Source organism: Podarcis filfolensis (assembly GCF_964270895.1).
Source record: "Podarcis filfolensis genome assembly, chromosome: 16".
Lineage (NCBI taxonomy): Eukaryota > Metazoa > Chordata > Lepidosauria > Squamata > Lacertidae > Podarcis > Podarcis filfolensis.
The window spans coordinates 28,609,796-28,622,268 of record NC_139620.1 but is presented as its reverse complement, the minus strand read 5'-3'; the positions used below and the strand labels follow the sequence as shown (position 1 = coordinate 28,622,268).

Below are 12,473 nucleotides of genomic sequence, written 5' to 3'. Positions count from 1 at the left end.
ACCCAGCCAGCACAGCCATTCCACAAAAGACGTCACTTCTCTGCGCTCCCCTATCCTACCAAACAGTAGATGAAATTTAGTAAAATGTGAATTTTATTGAACTGCAGGGCTTTGGTGCTATATTTCTTCCCGATTCAGCACAAAAGAGTTCTGGAGAACTTGCCAGCTTGACATTTTGGATGGCCATCAAGGCTTGTCTGCAAAGCCCTCACCAGGTCTACTCTGAGACACGCCCCACTGAATTCAACGGGGCTCACTCCCAAGAAAGTGGGGTTAGACTTGCAGCCTTAGAAGTTTCAAGTCTCCTTATGGACCAACGCATCTTCGCTTTTCATAGGCGATTGAACGTGCTTAGGCGGCCAGCCTCTGCACTTTTACCCGAGAGCAAGTCTCACTGAAAGCAACCGCCACTGGATTTACTTCCCAGTAGACAGGCACAGAATTCCCCTGCGCTGGTTCACTCTCAGGAAACGGGGAGAAAATAGCACCTTATCTCGGAACAATTTTAAACGAAGCTCATCCCTTCCCCCGCCCCCATAATCCACAGGAGCGTCGCTGCCCTTAAGTGCTTTCAGGACCGTGCCCTCCTTGTCCTCCAGAACTTGCGCGCTTCAAAAACCAATCGTTGCGCGTGCATTTACACGGGTGTGCAAACATACCCCAAACCCGCAACATCTGCCAAGATGCATAAACACATACGAAGCTCCAAAAACACAGCGGGCAGCCCCAATCGGGCTTCCCCCACTCCTTATACACGGGTGTGGGTGCTTCCAAGATGCCCACCCTCCCCAAAAGAAAACTTGCATCCAAAAAAACGCACGATCCAAAAGGTTCGCTCGCGCAACGATGGCGCGCCTTCCTTTTGCATTCCATCTACCACAGGCAGAAAATATGGGAAGTGGGGGCGTGGGGGGAGTTCGAATGAATGAATGAATGAATGACCAACCAACCGAGGAGCCCCACTTTCCCTCCGCGCGCGGAGAAGACACGCGCGCCCGCTTGGCCAGCCGCGCTCTCCGCTCCGCTCTCCAGCTGCCGGCGCGCAATTGGCAAGGGGGTGTGGTGGGAAGCGGGCGGCGAGGGTGTGCGCGCGTGTTTCTGGGCGCGTTCAAAAGGTGAGAGGGGACCTCCCCCTGACCGCGCAGCCCCTTCCAGCTTTTGCAAGACGCATCGCCCCCAAATAGCAAAAATGATAGCAATAAACAAATGCAAACGCTGACCCCCCGAAGTTGCAGAAGGGGAAGAGCCGTGGACGGGCTCGTTCCTTTCTCCTCCTCTAGCAGCTCTTGCGCCTTCCTTCCCCCCATTCCGCGTTTCCCCTCCGCGCACACCCCTTCCCCTTCTCTCTCTCTCTCCTTTTCCCCCTCCCTTGCCCATTTTGGCTTATATTCAAATGTGGGTCAGGGGTGAGCGGCTCCCAACGTCACCAGCTTACAAGATGGCGCTGAGAGGAAGGCTGTGAGATAAGGAACGGGCTGCTATAAGCCGGGAGGACAGGCGAGGAGCGAGGAGGCGGCGGCGGAGAAGGCGGTGGAAGAGGTGGCTGCGACGGGGGACCCTCCCGGGAAAACCCCCTGGCCCCAAGCATGCCGGCGAAAAGGTAAGCGGCCGCCCGAGCGGGGGACTCCGGGGCTCCGCCGCGCTCCCGGCAGGGGGTGTGTATGCATGCCCGTGCGGATGCGCGCACACGTGTGCGGCGCTGGCCGGACCGCCGCCGCCGTTGCCCGGGTTTGCCTGGCGCTGCGCTGCATGCAGAGCCCGCCCCCCAAGTCCGCGCGGGGAGCCCACACAAAGGAAGGGCGAGCGGACTCCGCGCAGCGCGCTGTGCGCGCCGGAGAGGAGCCGCGATGGCATTTTGCAGCGGCTCCTCAATTGCACCGCCGGCGTGCAGCCCAACAACAGAACCCCGGCGTGTGCAATACATACATACACATATATATAGAATATTAACGTGCCTCCTTTTTTTGTGTGCATTATCCCCCCCCCCATCCGTTTTAATTTTTGCAAAGTGCGCTATTGGAAACGAGAGCCCTCGCAACTCGCCGTGGCCGCTCGCTTTGCAAACTTTGCCTGGCTCCCTCTCCTCTTCCTTCCCTCTTTGTGTGTGTGTGTGTGTGTGTGTGTGTGTGTGGGGTGTTTTGCATTGCTCTGCCCTATGGCTGAGCCCATGCCTCCCGGGGGGAGGGGGAGGAGGAGGAGGAGGGGGCGGGGTAGAAGAGAGAGGGAGGGAGGGAGGGAAGGGGGCATTAGCCAAGCTGCTGCAGCTGCCGCCGCTGCCTCCGCGTTGGACAAGCCCTGGGCGAAGGGGTGGGGGCCCCTGATGGACGGCTCTCCCCTCCCCCCCTCATTGATTCCCACTCTTGGAGGTGGGTGCAGCTAAGCAATTATTTTGAGAGAGGGGGGTGTGCGCGCGCGCGCGAGGGTGGGGGGCGCACATGGAAAAAGCGAGCGCCAGGGGGGCGTTGCATTTTGCATAGGCTTGCGTTTGTGGCAGGAGCGAGCCTCTCCTCCTGCAACCGGGGTGGGGGGAGGTTGGTTGGTTGGTTTGGAGGGGGGGGGACCCGGCAGGCTCGGGGAAAGGCTTGCGGAGGGGGGCGCTGGAGAGACCCGGCGTGGCATGGCCGTGGCTCGGGCTGGACCCTTCCTCCACCCCTCAGGTCTCCTCGCCGAAGCGATCCGCGAAGCCCCCCTCGATGGCGACGGAAAGGTGACCCCATCCCCACGACCTCCCTTTCTTCCCCCTTGGGCCGAGCCCCTCTTTCAAGCTGCGTTTGAACTTTTGCCACATCGCTTGCGCCTCCCCCCCCCTCCTTCCTTTCCCCTCCATCTCCATTGAGAGCGAAAGAGACACAGGCGCTGTGGGGCGTTGTTAAGATCTGGGGGCTTTTGTTGCTGCTGCTGCGAAATTCAAAGGGACTAGAAACCGGAGGGTTGCCTTCCCCGGGCGGACTCTCGGGGTTCCCGCAGCAGCGCCGCCGCTGCCAGCCTTGCAGCCTCGAATCCCTTTCTGGAATCTCTAGATTTTCCTTCTTCCTTTTTCTGAAATGTGCTGCTTTAAGAATACTCTCTGAAAGGCGCACACGTTTCAGCAATGCGTTACTTTCATGCTGCCCGGGAGTCAGGCTTGCCCTTTTCCCTCCCCGAACTGAATAGCCTCTCTTCTTTCCCCCCCACCCCGGGAAAAAGAAACAATTGAGGAATAGTCTTAAGTAAGGACTTCAGTATATATGCGTGATGTGTATTTCAAAAGGCAAAAGGGAAACCCGAAGTTTGTGAATTTTCAACCAGAAAGCTTTCCCTGAGTTTGCTGTTGGTGGAGAAATGGCATTTCTCTCTCTGTGTGCGCTGCAGTTTTAGTCACTTTTGATGCTATTGATGAATGAAATGTGTGTTTCTCTCTGCATGGAAAAAGGCTCTCTCCCTCTCTAACTGGATGGCTGATATTTGCAAATGAAAGTCGCCCATTTGGATCTTGCTGAGAATCTTAGTTTAGGGACCCTTTAAATTTGAACTTATGGAAGAGGGGAAGGGAAGAGGCTTGAAGACCTCCTGTTTTTAATTTCTCCCAGGTTGACATGGGTGCACCAGGGAGGGCAGAAGAGGGTGCCTGCGCCTTAGTCCCCCCCCCAACACAGTACAGTTTTTTTCCTTTATCAGAGATACCAGCTGGTTCCTTCTCTTTTAGTCATTTTACTCAGGATGACTGTTGTGCCATTGGTTGGGGAGGTGTTTTGAACTTTGCCCTTAAGATTTTTTGGGGGGAAAACCCAACTATTAAAAATTCTTATACCCCCCCCCCGCCCCCGCTTGAAAGGAAATAAAAATGTTTCCTGGGACTGTCGTGTCACTTAGGCCACTCTATGACTTGTGTTTGGACATTGGAAGGAAGGGTGCATTATTTTGCATAGCGAATTCAGCCTTAAAAATTTGTACACTGAGAGATGCGTGGCAAAAGGTGATGTTGGTTTAAAGGCAGGTGGGTGGGTTGGGGAGTGGGGGGGGGAAAGTTAAGGTGGTGGGGGAAGCCCTTTGGAAACACAGAACTCTTGTTTTGACCGCCAAGCATTTCTTGTTTTTTTGTGTTTTTACGGAAGATAAAACACGTTTTCATTAAGAGTGGGGAGATAGTTGCGTGAATAATGGAATGGTGGAAAGGAAAGGAAACAGCTTATTTTGGACAAAAGATTTGGTTTTTTTTCCCCAGAGCCAAACTTCCATCTTTTCATCAGGCGTCATAATTGGCTCTTTAGGATTGTGCTGTTGCAATTCCACATGCGGTCAGTGACATGAGGGGAAATTGGCTTATTCCCATAACTGTTGGTCGCTACTTTGATGCTTTCTACCCAGTCTTGAATTGCGACAGTGCTTAGGTTGAATTCCTTTTTTTAAAAAGAGACTTCTGAGTTCCGAAACAGAATAAATAGTGGTTATCCTTTAAAAAAAAAATTTTAAGATACCTGAACCTAGATCAAGTTGATTTCACTGGGATCTACAGATGGTATTAAGTAGGTTCAGAAGTTAGTGTTTCTTTTTTCTTTTCTTTTAAAAAATTCCCAGCAGTGCCACCACCTGCTTCCGTCATGTCATCTCACCAACTGGGGATCCAAAATAAATTTGAGAATAAACCCCTTTACATTTGTTCATACGTTCTCTCCAGGGCATAAATCTCTCGTTCCATTGGGATCCAAATTCATTCCGCACACATGCACCAGAAATGCATTCTCTTAAGTGGACTGGTGCAACGAAATACATGTTTGAAGTTGTGCTGTCATTCTGTTTTGGAAAAGTGACGTGTGTCAAAAAAGAGGGCGAGTTTTTAATCTTGACGGTCCTTAAGGGGGATGCAAGCCATGCTTCCTATGTGATAGCTCACCTTTTCAGATGTTCATGTACCTACTTCTTAAAAAAAACACAACACAAAACCCAGAAGCAGCAACTTCTGTGGGTTGGAAGAGATCTGGATCTCGCATGCCTTTTTCAAACTTCCCAAGACGTAAACTTGCAAATAAATTTTTAGTTCTCTCTCTTATTTAAAAGGAACTCTCCGTAGAGAATAGCACCTAGGTAAAAGAAACAGCATCAAGTTCTTAATTTGTGTAGGCTGCTGCTGCTTTGCTGAATGACTCGGGCTGGGAAACTTGTTATAGATACCTGAAAAGTGTGTTATATAGATGCCTGAAGCTTTAAGTTATCACGTGATAAAGCTCCTGTCCTGTCTGTTAGCCCTGGATAGTTTAGCAGAAGCAACTGTGTGATAAGAAAGCCTCAAACCTGGGAGGTGGATGGGGTGCTCTGTAATTGTTTGGCCAGGGTTTTAGATGGGTGGGGGTGGGGGCAGAAAGCTGAAATGGATTTACGCCTAACCCTGGGTGCTGCAGTTCCAAAAATTTTCCTACAATGCTGTTGAATTTTTTTAAATTTTTTTTTTGAGGAAAACAAACAAAAAGGCCAGCAAGGTGAGGCAATTTGAGGAAGCTGGTGGTAAACTCTGAAAAAAACAGAAATGGCCTATTACCGGTTTTCTTAATGGGGGGGCGGTCAGCGCACAAACAGCATTGTTCTGATCACTGGCATGGTGAAAAAATAAGACATTTGATCCTATGGATGGTCTTTATTTTCCTTTTCGCTGTTGCAAAATGAAATCCCAATTTTGCATCGGCAGATGGCTCCTTTGAAAGCCCTGGCATGTTAATGGGAGATCTCTTTAGTAGGGGTTTGCCATTTCAGAAGAGAGTTTTATTTTTTATTGTAAGGCAAACCCACGTGTATTTCTTTTTCTATAGTTGGGTCTGACTTCGCCCCTTTAATTTGCTTGTTGTGTTAATCAGGAATCTCCTCCTTTCTTAAGGCTAGTGATTCTGGTTTCCTTGCAGCTTAAGACCCCTCGCCTCCTTAGGGCGAGTTGGTTTCAACAACTCGACAGCAGATGTTGTCTTGGAAAGTTTTTTTTTTTTTAAAGGGGGGGGGGAGAGGCGGAAACGCATTGCATTTGTGATTCAGCCATTATGCAGGCTGTGACAGTCTAAGCTCAATGGGGTCTGAAGAAGTGGGGGGAGGGGGGGTCTTGCATTTCAGCATCGCTGGACATGCTGCCTCCGTTGGGCTCTGCGGCGAAAAAATTAACAGGGCTCAGCTGTTGAATTGCTTACGGAGAAATCCAAGCCTGGCTATAAAACCAGGGAATTTTTAAATCGTAATCGTATGGAAAACCCTTTCCAGGGCTTGACTCGGCTAAAGGAGAAAAGTGGCAGTCGGTACCACTAAGGTTGTTCAAAGAGAGGTTTAAGGATTGCCTGTTGGCGCTTTGATAAAGCCCAGTGTGTGGTAATAGGAAAGCATGGATTGAGTCAACCCAGCCAGATTTTTTGCAGATAGTGGCATTTGGCCCAGTGCCCGCCTTCTTGGGGGCAGCTTAGCATGTGAGCGGTTTTAACGCACAGCACATGCGATTTTGCAATCTGGTGGAGCTTTTCTGCACAACATCCCCCCTGTTTTGCAAACGTGCCCACAGGCCCAAAAAGCTTCGGAAGAATACTAGATATTGTGTCTTCACAACTTGGATGTAGGAGCCTCTGCAGGCTGATCGGAAGCGGCTACTGTTTATACCTGTGTGGCAGTTTCTGCGGCCAAATCCTGCCCTAACTGGACCTAGGACCCCCCCCCCAATGGGCTTCTTCCAATACCAGCATTCTAAAATGGTAGCAAATTGCCTGCGCGGCTTATTAGTTAGCTTTCCTGAGCATCATGAGCAGGGACACCTATGTCTCTCCAGATGTTGACAGACTACAACTCCCATCATGCCCCACCATTGGGCCTTGCTTGCTGTGGCTGATGGGAGCTTTCTGGGCAAACAAAAGAGAGCCTTTCCTTCACTCAGGCCGTAGTTTAAACTGGTGGAATTCGCTGTGGTGAGAGGCAGCGATGGCCACCAATTGGGACGGCTTTAAAAGGGGATTAGACAGATTCACAGAGGACCAAGGTTCTGTTCTGCTTTGTGCATCGGAGTACCGTTGGCTGGGAATCTCAGGTGAGTGAGAGGGATGCTGCAGCCGGGTCCTGATTGCTGGCTTCCCATTGGTCACTTTGAGAATAGGATGCAGTGCTAGATGGGCCTCAGGCCTGGTCCACTTTTGTCCATGTGGGTTGAAGGACCACTTTCATTCCGTGAGCTGATACGTCTGCTATTCCACAATTTGTCCTATAACGCAGATATTTCATGTCATTGTACCACAGTTACTGTGGTAAAGAAAGTCTTGAAATGGACACCATTAATTATACCTCCATATTCCCCTCTCCTTCTCCCCCACTTTTTCTTTTTCCTTCTCTGTGCTTACAAACTTCCAAGAGGTTTCCGGAACCTATTCGGTCTTCCCTGCAAAAGCCGCCCTTCATCGAACCTTATAACTGACGTGGCATCTTCGGGATGCTTTTTGATGCGGGTGGCGCTGTGGTTCAAACAGAGCCTAGGACTTGCCGATCAGAAGGTTGGCGGTTCGAATCCCCGTGACGGGGTGAGCTCCCGTTGCTCGGTCCCTGCTCCTGCCAACCTAGCAGTTCGAAAGCACGCCAGCGCAAGTAGATAACTAGGTACCGCTGCAGCAGGAAGGTAAATAGTGTTTCCATGCGCTCTGGTTTCACCAGAAGCGGCTTAGCCATGCTGGCCACATGACCTGGAAGCTGTACGCCGGCTTCCTCGGCCAATAAAGCGAGATGAACGCCGCAACCCCAGAGTCTGCCATGACTGGACCTAATGGTCAGGGCTCCCTTTACCTTTACAATGGGCAGTGGGCATCTTGGCACATTAAAACTTGTGAGAATTAACCACGTATTAGATCACCCCCCCTGCAAGGAGACATAGCTGCCTCTTTCCTCACTGCTGGGCTCTGTTAGAAAGAGGAAGGAAAAGGAACGCGAGCAGAGGCCAGAAAGACTCGCCTCTTTAAAAGTACTGTCAATTTACTTTAAAAAGCAAAAGAGAAATCCGCCCCCCCCTCCACCACACGCCTTGGTAGCTGTACCTGCGGTGACAGGTGGAATAAGCACCCGTGCTGCTTCGCCTGCGTTTGGACAGAGGCCCATAGTTGGCTACAAACTGCAATCCAGGATTAATCCTCACCCAGTGTTTTCTTTCCATATATCAGATTTCTCATTTTGTTAATAAACAGCGCCCAGCCGTGCACTTGCAGTCAGCTGTTTGGAGAAGCAGAAGTCGCCCTGGGTGGGGGGGGGTCCCCCCCCCTCCGCTTTGCATTATTGAGATGACTGCTCTCAGGCCTGTCCTAGGCCTCATATTTTCTTGACCTGAGGAGGACTTGAATGATATTTGCATTGGGGAGGTCTTGAGCTAGCTAGGAACTCAACTTGTTGGGAGGGTTTGATTCAGGTGTTCTGGTTTGTTTTATTTTATTTTGCCCTGTTAGGTGGGGGGGGGGGAGGAAGGAAGAGGTTTTCACTTACTGCACAAAGGGGAGACATTTAAAACGATGCACCTCAAAGGTGGTCCTGGGAAGAATTCTTGATGTCCTATCATTTGAGTTTTTTAAAAAAGTTTGATTCTGATGACCGTGATTTTTTTTCTTGGGGTGGTGGAAATGTTCAGTTTTCTTCCCTTGTCCTGCTAAAGCTGTACAGTGGTACCTCGGGTTACATACGCTTCAGGTTACATACACTTCAGGTTACAGACTCCACTAACCCAGAAAAAGTGCTTCAGGTTAAGAACTTTGCTTCAGGATAAGAACAGAAATCGTGCTCCATTGGCGCGGCGGCAGCAGGAGGCCCCATTAGCTAAAGTGGTGCTTCAGGTTAAGAACAGTTTTAGGTTAAAAACGGACCTCCGGAACGAATTAAGTACTTAACCTGAGGTACCACTGTACTTGAGAACAGCCTCACCCTCTTGATCTTAGGAAGAATGAGAAATTGAGAGAAAAGACCAGAGAGGAAGTACCGAATGTTATGAATTTGCACCCTGTCTCCCTTCTTAACTTAATAGATCTCTGCTTCCCCAAAACATGCATTCAGAAAAAGCGTTGTATTTTATTTTAAGCACTTGTGAAGTATTGGGAGCACATTTTGTCCATGGTAATCTTAACAGGATGCTTTGAGAAGTGAGGCCAGTATAACTGCTCTCTGTGTTTTTAGGTGGAGTGAAGTAGACCACAAACTTAACACACCTGGAGTTACTGTTGTGACCATTTCTGGACACCAGTTTCAGATGGGCATTGACATTCTGGAATGTGTGCAGAGGAGGGCAACCAAGATGACCGAGGGTCTGGAAACCAAGCCTTATGAGGAACGGTTGAAGGAATTGGGTGTGTTTAGCCTGGGGGAAAAAGAGGAAGACCGGGCAAGGGATACGATAGCCATCTTCAGATACCTGAAGGACTGTCACATGGAAGACAAGAGCAAGCTTGTTTTTTCCTGCTGTGGATGGTAGGACCCGAACCAGTGGACTCAAATTGCAAGAGAGGGAATACTGATTAAACGTTAGGAAGAACTTTCTGGCGGTAGGAGCTGTTCGACAGTGGAAGGTGGCAGAGGCTCCTTCATTGGAGCTTGTGAAACAGAGGTTGGGCCCATCCAGGGCCGTCTTATCCATAGGTGCTAGGGGTGCGGGGCACCTGGGTGCCGGGCTCTCAGGGGCGCCAGGCCGAGAGTCCGGGGCCCGAGAGTTGAGTCCGGGGAAGAGCCCGCCCATCGGTCGGAGTGCTGCGGCAGGCTCTTCTGCTGCGGGCGGCTCTGCGCCGTGAGTTCGGGGGTGACCGAGCCAGCGAGACGCTGAGGCAGCTGGCCGGTTCTGCCCTCTTGCGCGCCTGGGACTGGGCAACCTGGGGGGGCCCCACCAGGCAGATCTTTGCACCCCGGCGCTTAAGACAGCCCTGTAGCTATTGGTCAGGGATTCTTTAGCTGTCATTCCTAGCGGATAAAGAACCAGATAAAGAGCCCTCCCGATGTGTTTGGAACAATTCCCAGACTGTTGGCCATTCCGGGTGAATTTGATGGGAGCGCTGACGTTGGATGGTGACCAGGGTGTCACAGGCTCCCCATCACTCTTTGCAGGTAGAGATGCTGGGGGGGGGCATGTTGAAGCTTTGACCTTCCAAGCAGCCTGTGGGTCTCCTCTCGCCTCCCCTGGCCTTAGCAACTCCCCACTCAAAACTTCCTTTCGGCGAGGGCTGCCCGAGACTTCCATTCCTCCTCCTTGCCCGTGTGCCGCCCTCAGCCCGGCTCTCCTACATAAAGACACGAGTTCTGCGTCTCCTACATTCCTCTCTCTGTTTCACCTTGTGGTGGGTGGGCGCTCTCCGCACTCCTCCTTCCTGCGTTTCTGTTGGTGTTGCAATTCTCCCTGGGGAAAAAAACTCCCGGGCCTTGACCATCTGCCTGCATGCGGGTTTTCCTGCAAGTGCCCTACCCCAGCTGCTTGAGCCCTGCGCCCCCTTTTTGAGACCATTGTGGGAAGGGAAGGGGATAGGGAGAGAAAGAGAGAGAGCCTGTTAAAGGATTAACTTTTATTAGCAAAAGAATGTCTCTCTGTGTGTTTGTGCTCCTGAGTTGCGCCAGATAAGGCTGTAATTACTGCTTGCCCATGGGGGGGGGGGCAAGGGCCAGTGGTGGGTGGGGCCATAGGCAAAAGGGGGTGGAGCAAACACAGGTCTGCCCTATCTTGGTGCAGTATACATCTAGCCCAGCAACATATATAGGGAATCCTGCAAGCAGGCCCTGGGTGCAACAGCGTTCTCATCCCTTACGGTTTGCAGCCGCTGGGATTCAGCCGTGGCTTTAGGACAGGCATCCCCAAACTCGGCCCGCCAGCTGTTTTGGGACTACAATTCCCATCATCCCTGACCACTGGACCTGTTAGCTAGGGATGATGGGAGTTGTAGTCCCAAAACAGCTGGAGGGCCAAGTTTGGGGGTGCCTGCTTTAGGTCATAGCTGTTGTGGCTAACAACTTTCCGTGAATTCGGCTAATCCTCTTTTGCAGTGTTGGAAACTCCCAGATCATAGAATTGTAGAGTAGGAAGGGACCCTGAGGATCATCTAGTCTAACCCCTCAACGGAATGTCTAGGCGCCATTTTTTTTTTAACAATGAAATTTATTTCTGTTGTTGTTCAGTTCATTTCTTTACCACTTTATATTTTAAAGAGGATATCTCAAAGCTGTCTACAACACATGAAATAATCCAGAATGAAACCCAAGCCTCAAGGAGAATATTTCAGATCCTTCCCTCAGTGACAGTTTGTTTTCCTCATATCTATTTATCTTATAAATTAATATAGCTGCCTCATAGCAGAAGAACTCTAGCAAGGCAGTTTGGTGTAGTGGTTAGTGTCGGACTCGGACCTGGGGAGCAGGGTTCGAATCCCCCACTCAGTCATGAAGCTTTCACTGTGTGATCCTGGAGTCAGTCACAGCCTCTTAGCCTACCTCACAGGGTCATTGTAGGGGTTAACTGCGGGAGGGCTGTGTGAACCATGTACTTCTTGGAGAAAAAGGCGGGATTTAAATGCAGTAAATAAGCTCTTGTGCTTACCTGCTTAAGAAACCTGGAGGGGCCAGTCGGATGGAGACATCAGTTGCCAACCTGGCTTCCAGAGATCTCCACGTGGTCATAATTGGACACACACCAATTTCAAAACACACCTGATACCCGATACACTGCTTTGAAGCTGTCCAAGTTGGTGGCCGTCGCCACTTCTCATGGAAGCAGCACATTGATCTCTGCACCGGTGCTACTGTTGGGCAGAATGAGATCCATGCCTCAGGTGGCAGGTTCTGTGTGTGTCACGCCGTCCTTCCTGCATTCCCCAAGCTTCCCTTTGGTGCAGAGGACGACGTTAATGCTTCCCTTTATTTATTTTAAATCACTTGTGTATACTGCTTTTTCACCACCCTAATTAACCAGGCTAGTTACAAAAAATAATAATATAATAATAATTTATTATTTATACCCCGCCTATCTGGCTGGGTTTCTCCAGCCACTGTGGGCGGCTTCCAACGGAATATTAAAATACAATAATCTATTAAACATTCAAAGCTTCCCTAAACAGGGCTGCCTTCAGATGTCTTCTAAAAGTCTGGTAGTTGTTCTTCTCTTTGACATCTGGTGGGAGGGCGTTCCACAGGGCGGGCGCCACTACTGAGAAGGCCCTCTGCCTGGTTCCCTGTAACCTCATTTCTTGCAGTGAGGGAACCGCCAGAAGGCCCTCGGCGCTGGACCTCAGTGTCTGGGCTGAACGAGGGGGGGTGGAGATGCTCTTTCAGGTATACAGGACTGAGGCCGTTTAGGGCTTTAAAGATCAGCACCAACACTTTGAATTGTGCTCAGAAAAAGGAAAAGAAAAGAGCAAGCCAATACAGCCATGTACCTATAGCTAAGTAAAACATATAAAAAGATGCCCAGAGGTCCATTTAAAAGCTGGTGGTAAGAAACCACAACCTGAGAATGCCTTAATAAAGCAATAACAACAATT

General features: G+C 50.4%; 1 protein-coding gene across 12 annotated transcripts in view; it reads left to right on the top strand.

Moving 5' to 3' along the window:
* Positions 1 to 1,094: 1,094 nt before the first annotated feature.
* Positions 1,095 to 12,473, top strand: part of HIC2 (HIC ZBTB transcriptional repressor 2) — a 143,691-nt gene continuing 132,312 nt past the window's right edge. For 2 of the 12 annotated variants that reach the window (XR_014542416.1, XM_083590252.1), the window contains exon 1: positions 1,095 to 1,600. The gene's annotated coding sequence lies outside the window, so the exon portion shown is untranslated. Of the gene's footprint in view, positions 1,601 to 2,207; positions 2,367 to 2,435; positions 2,708 to 3,931; positions 3,977 to 12,473 lie in introns of those variants that run through there. The other 10 variants (XM_083590255.1, XM_083590259.1, XM_083590254.1 and 7 more) reach the window with 8 other exon arrangements.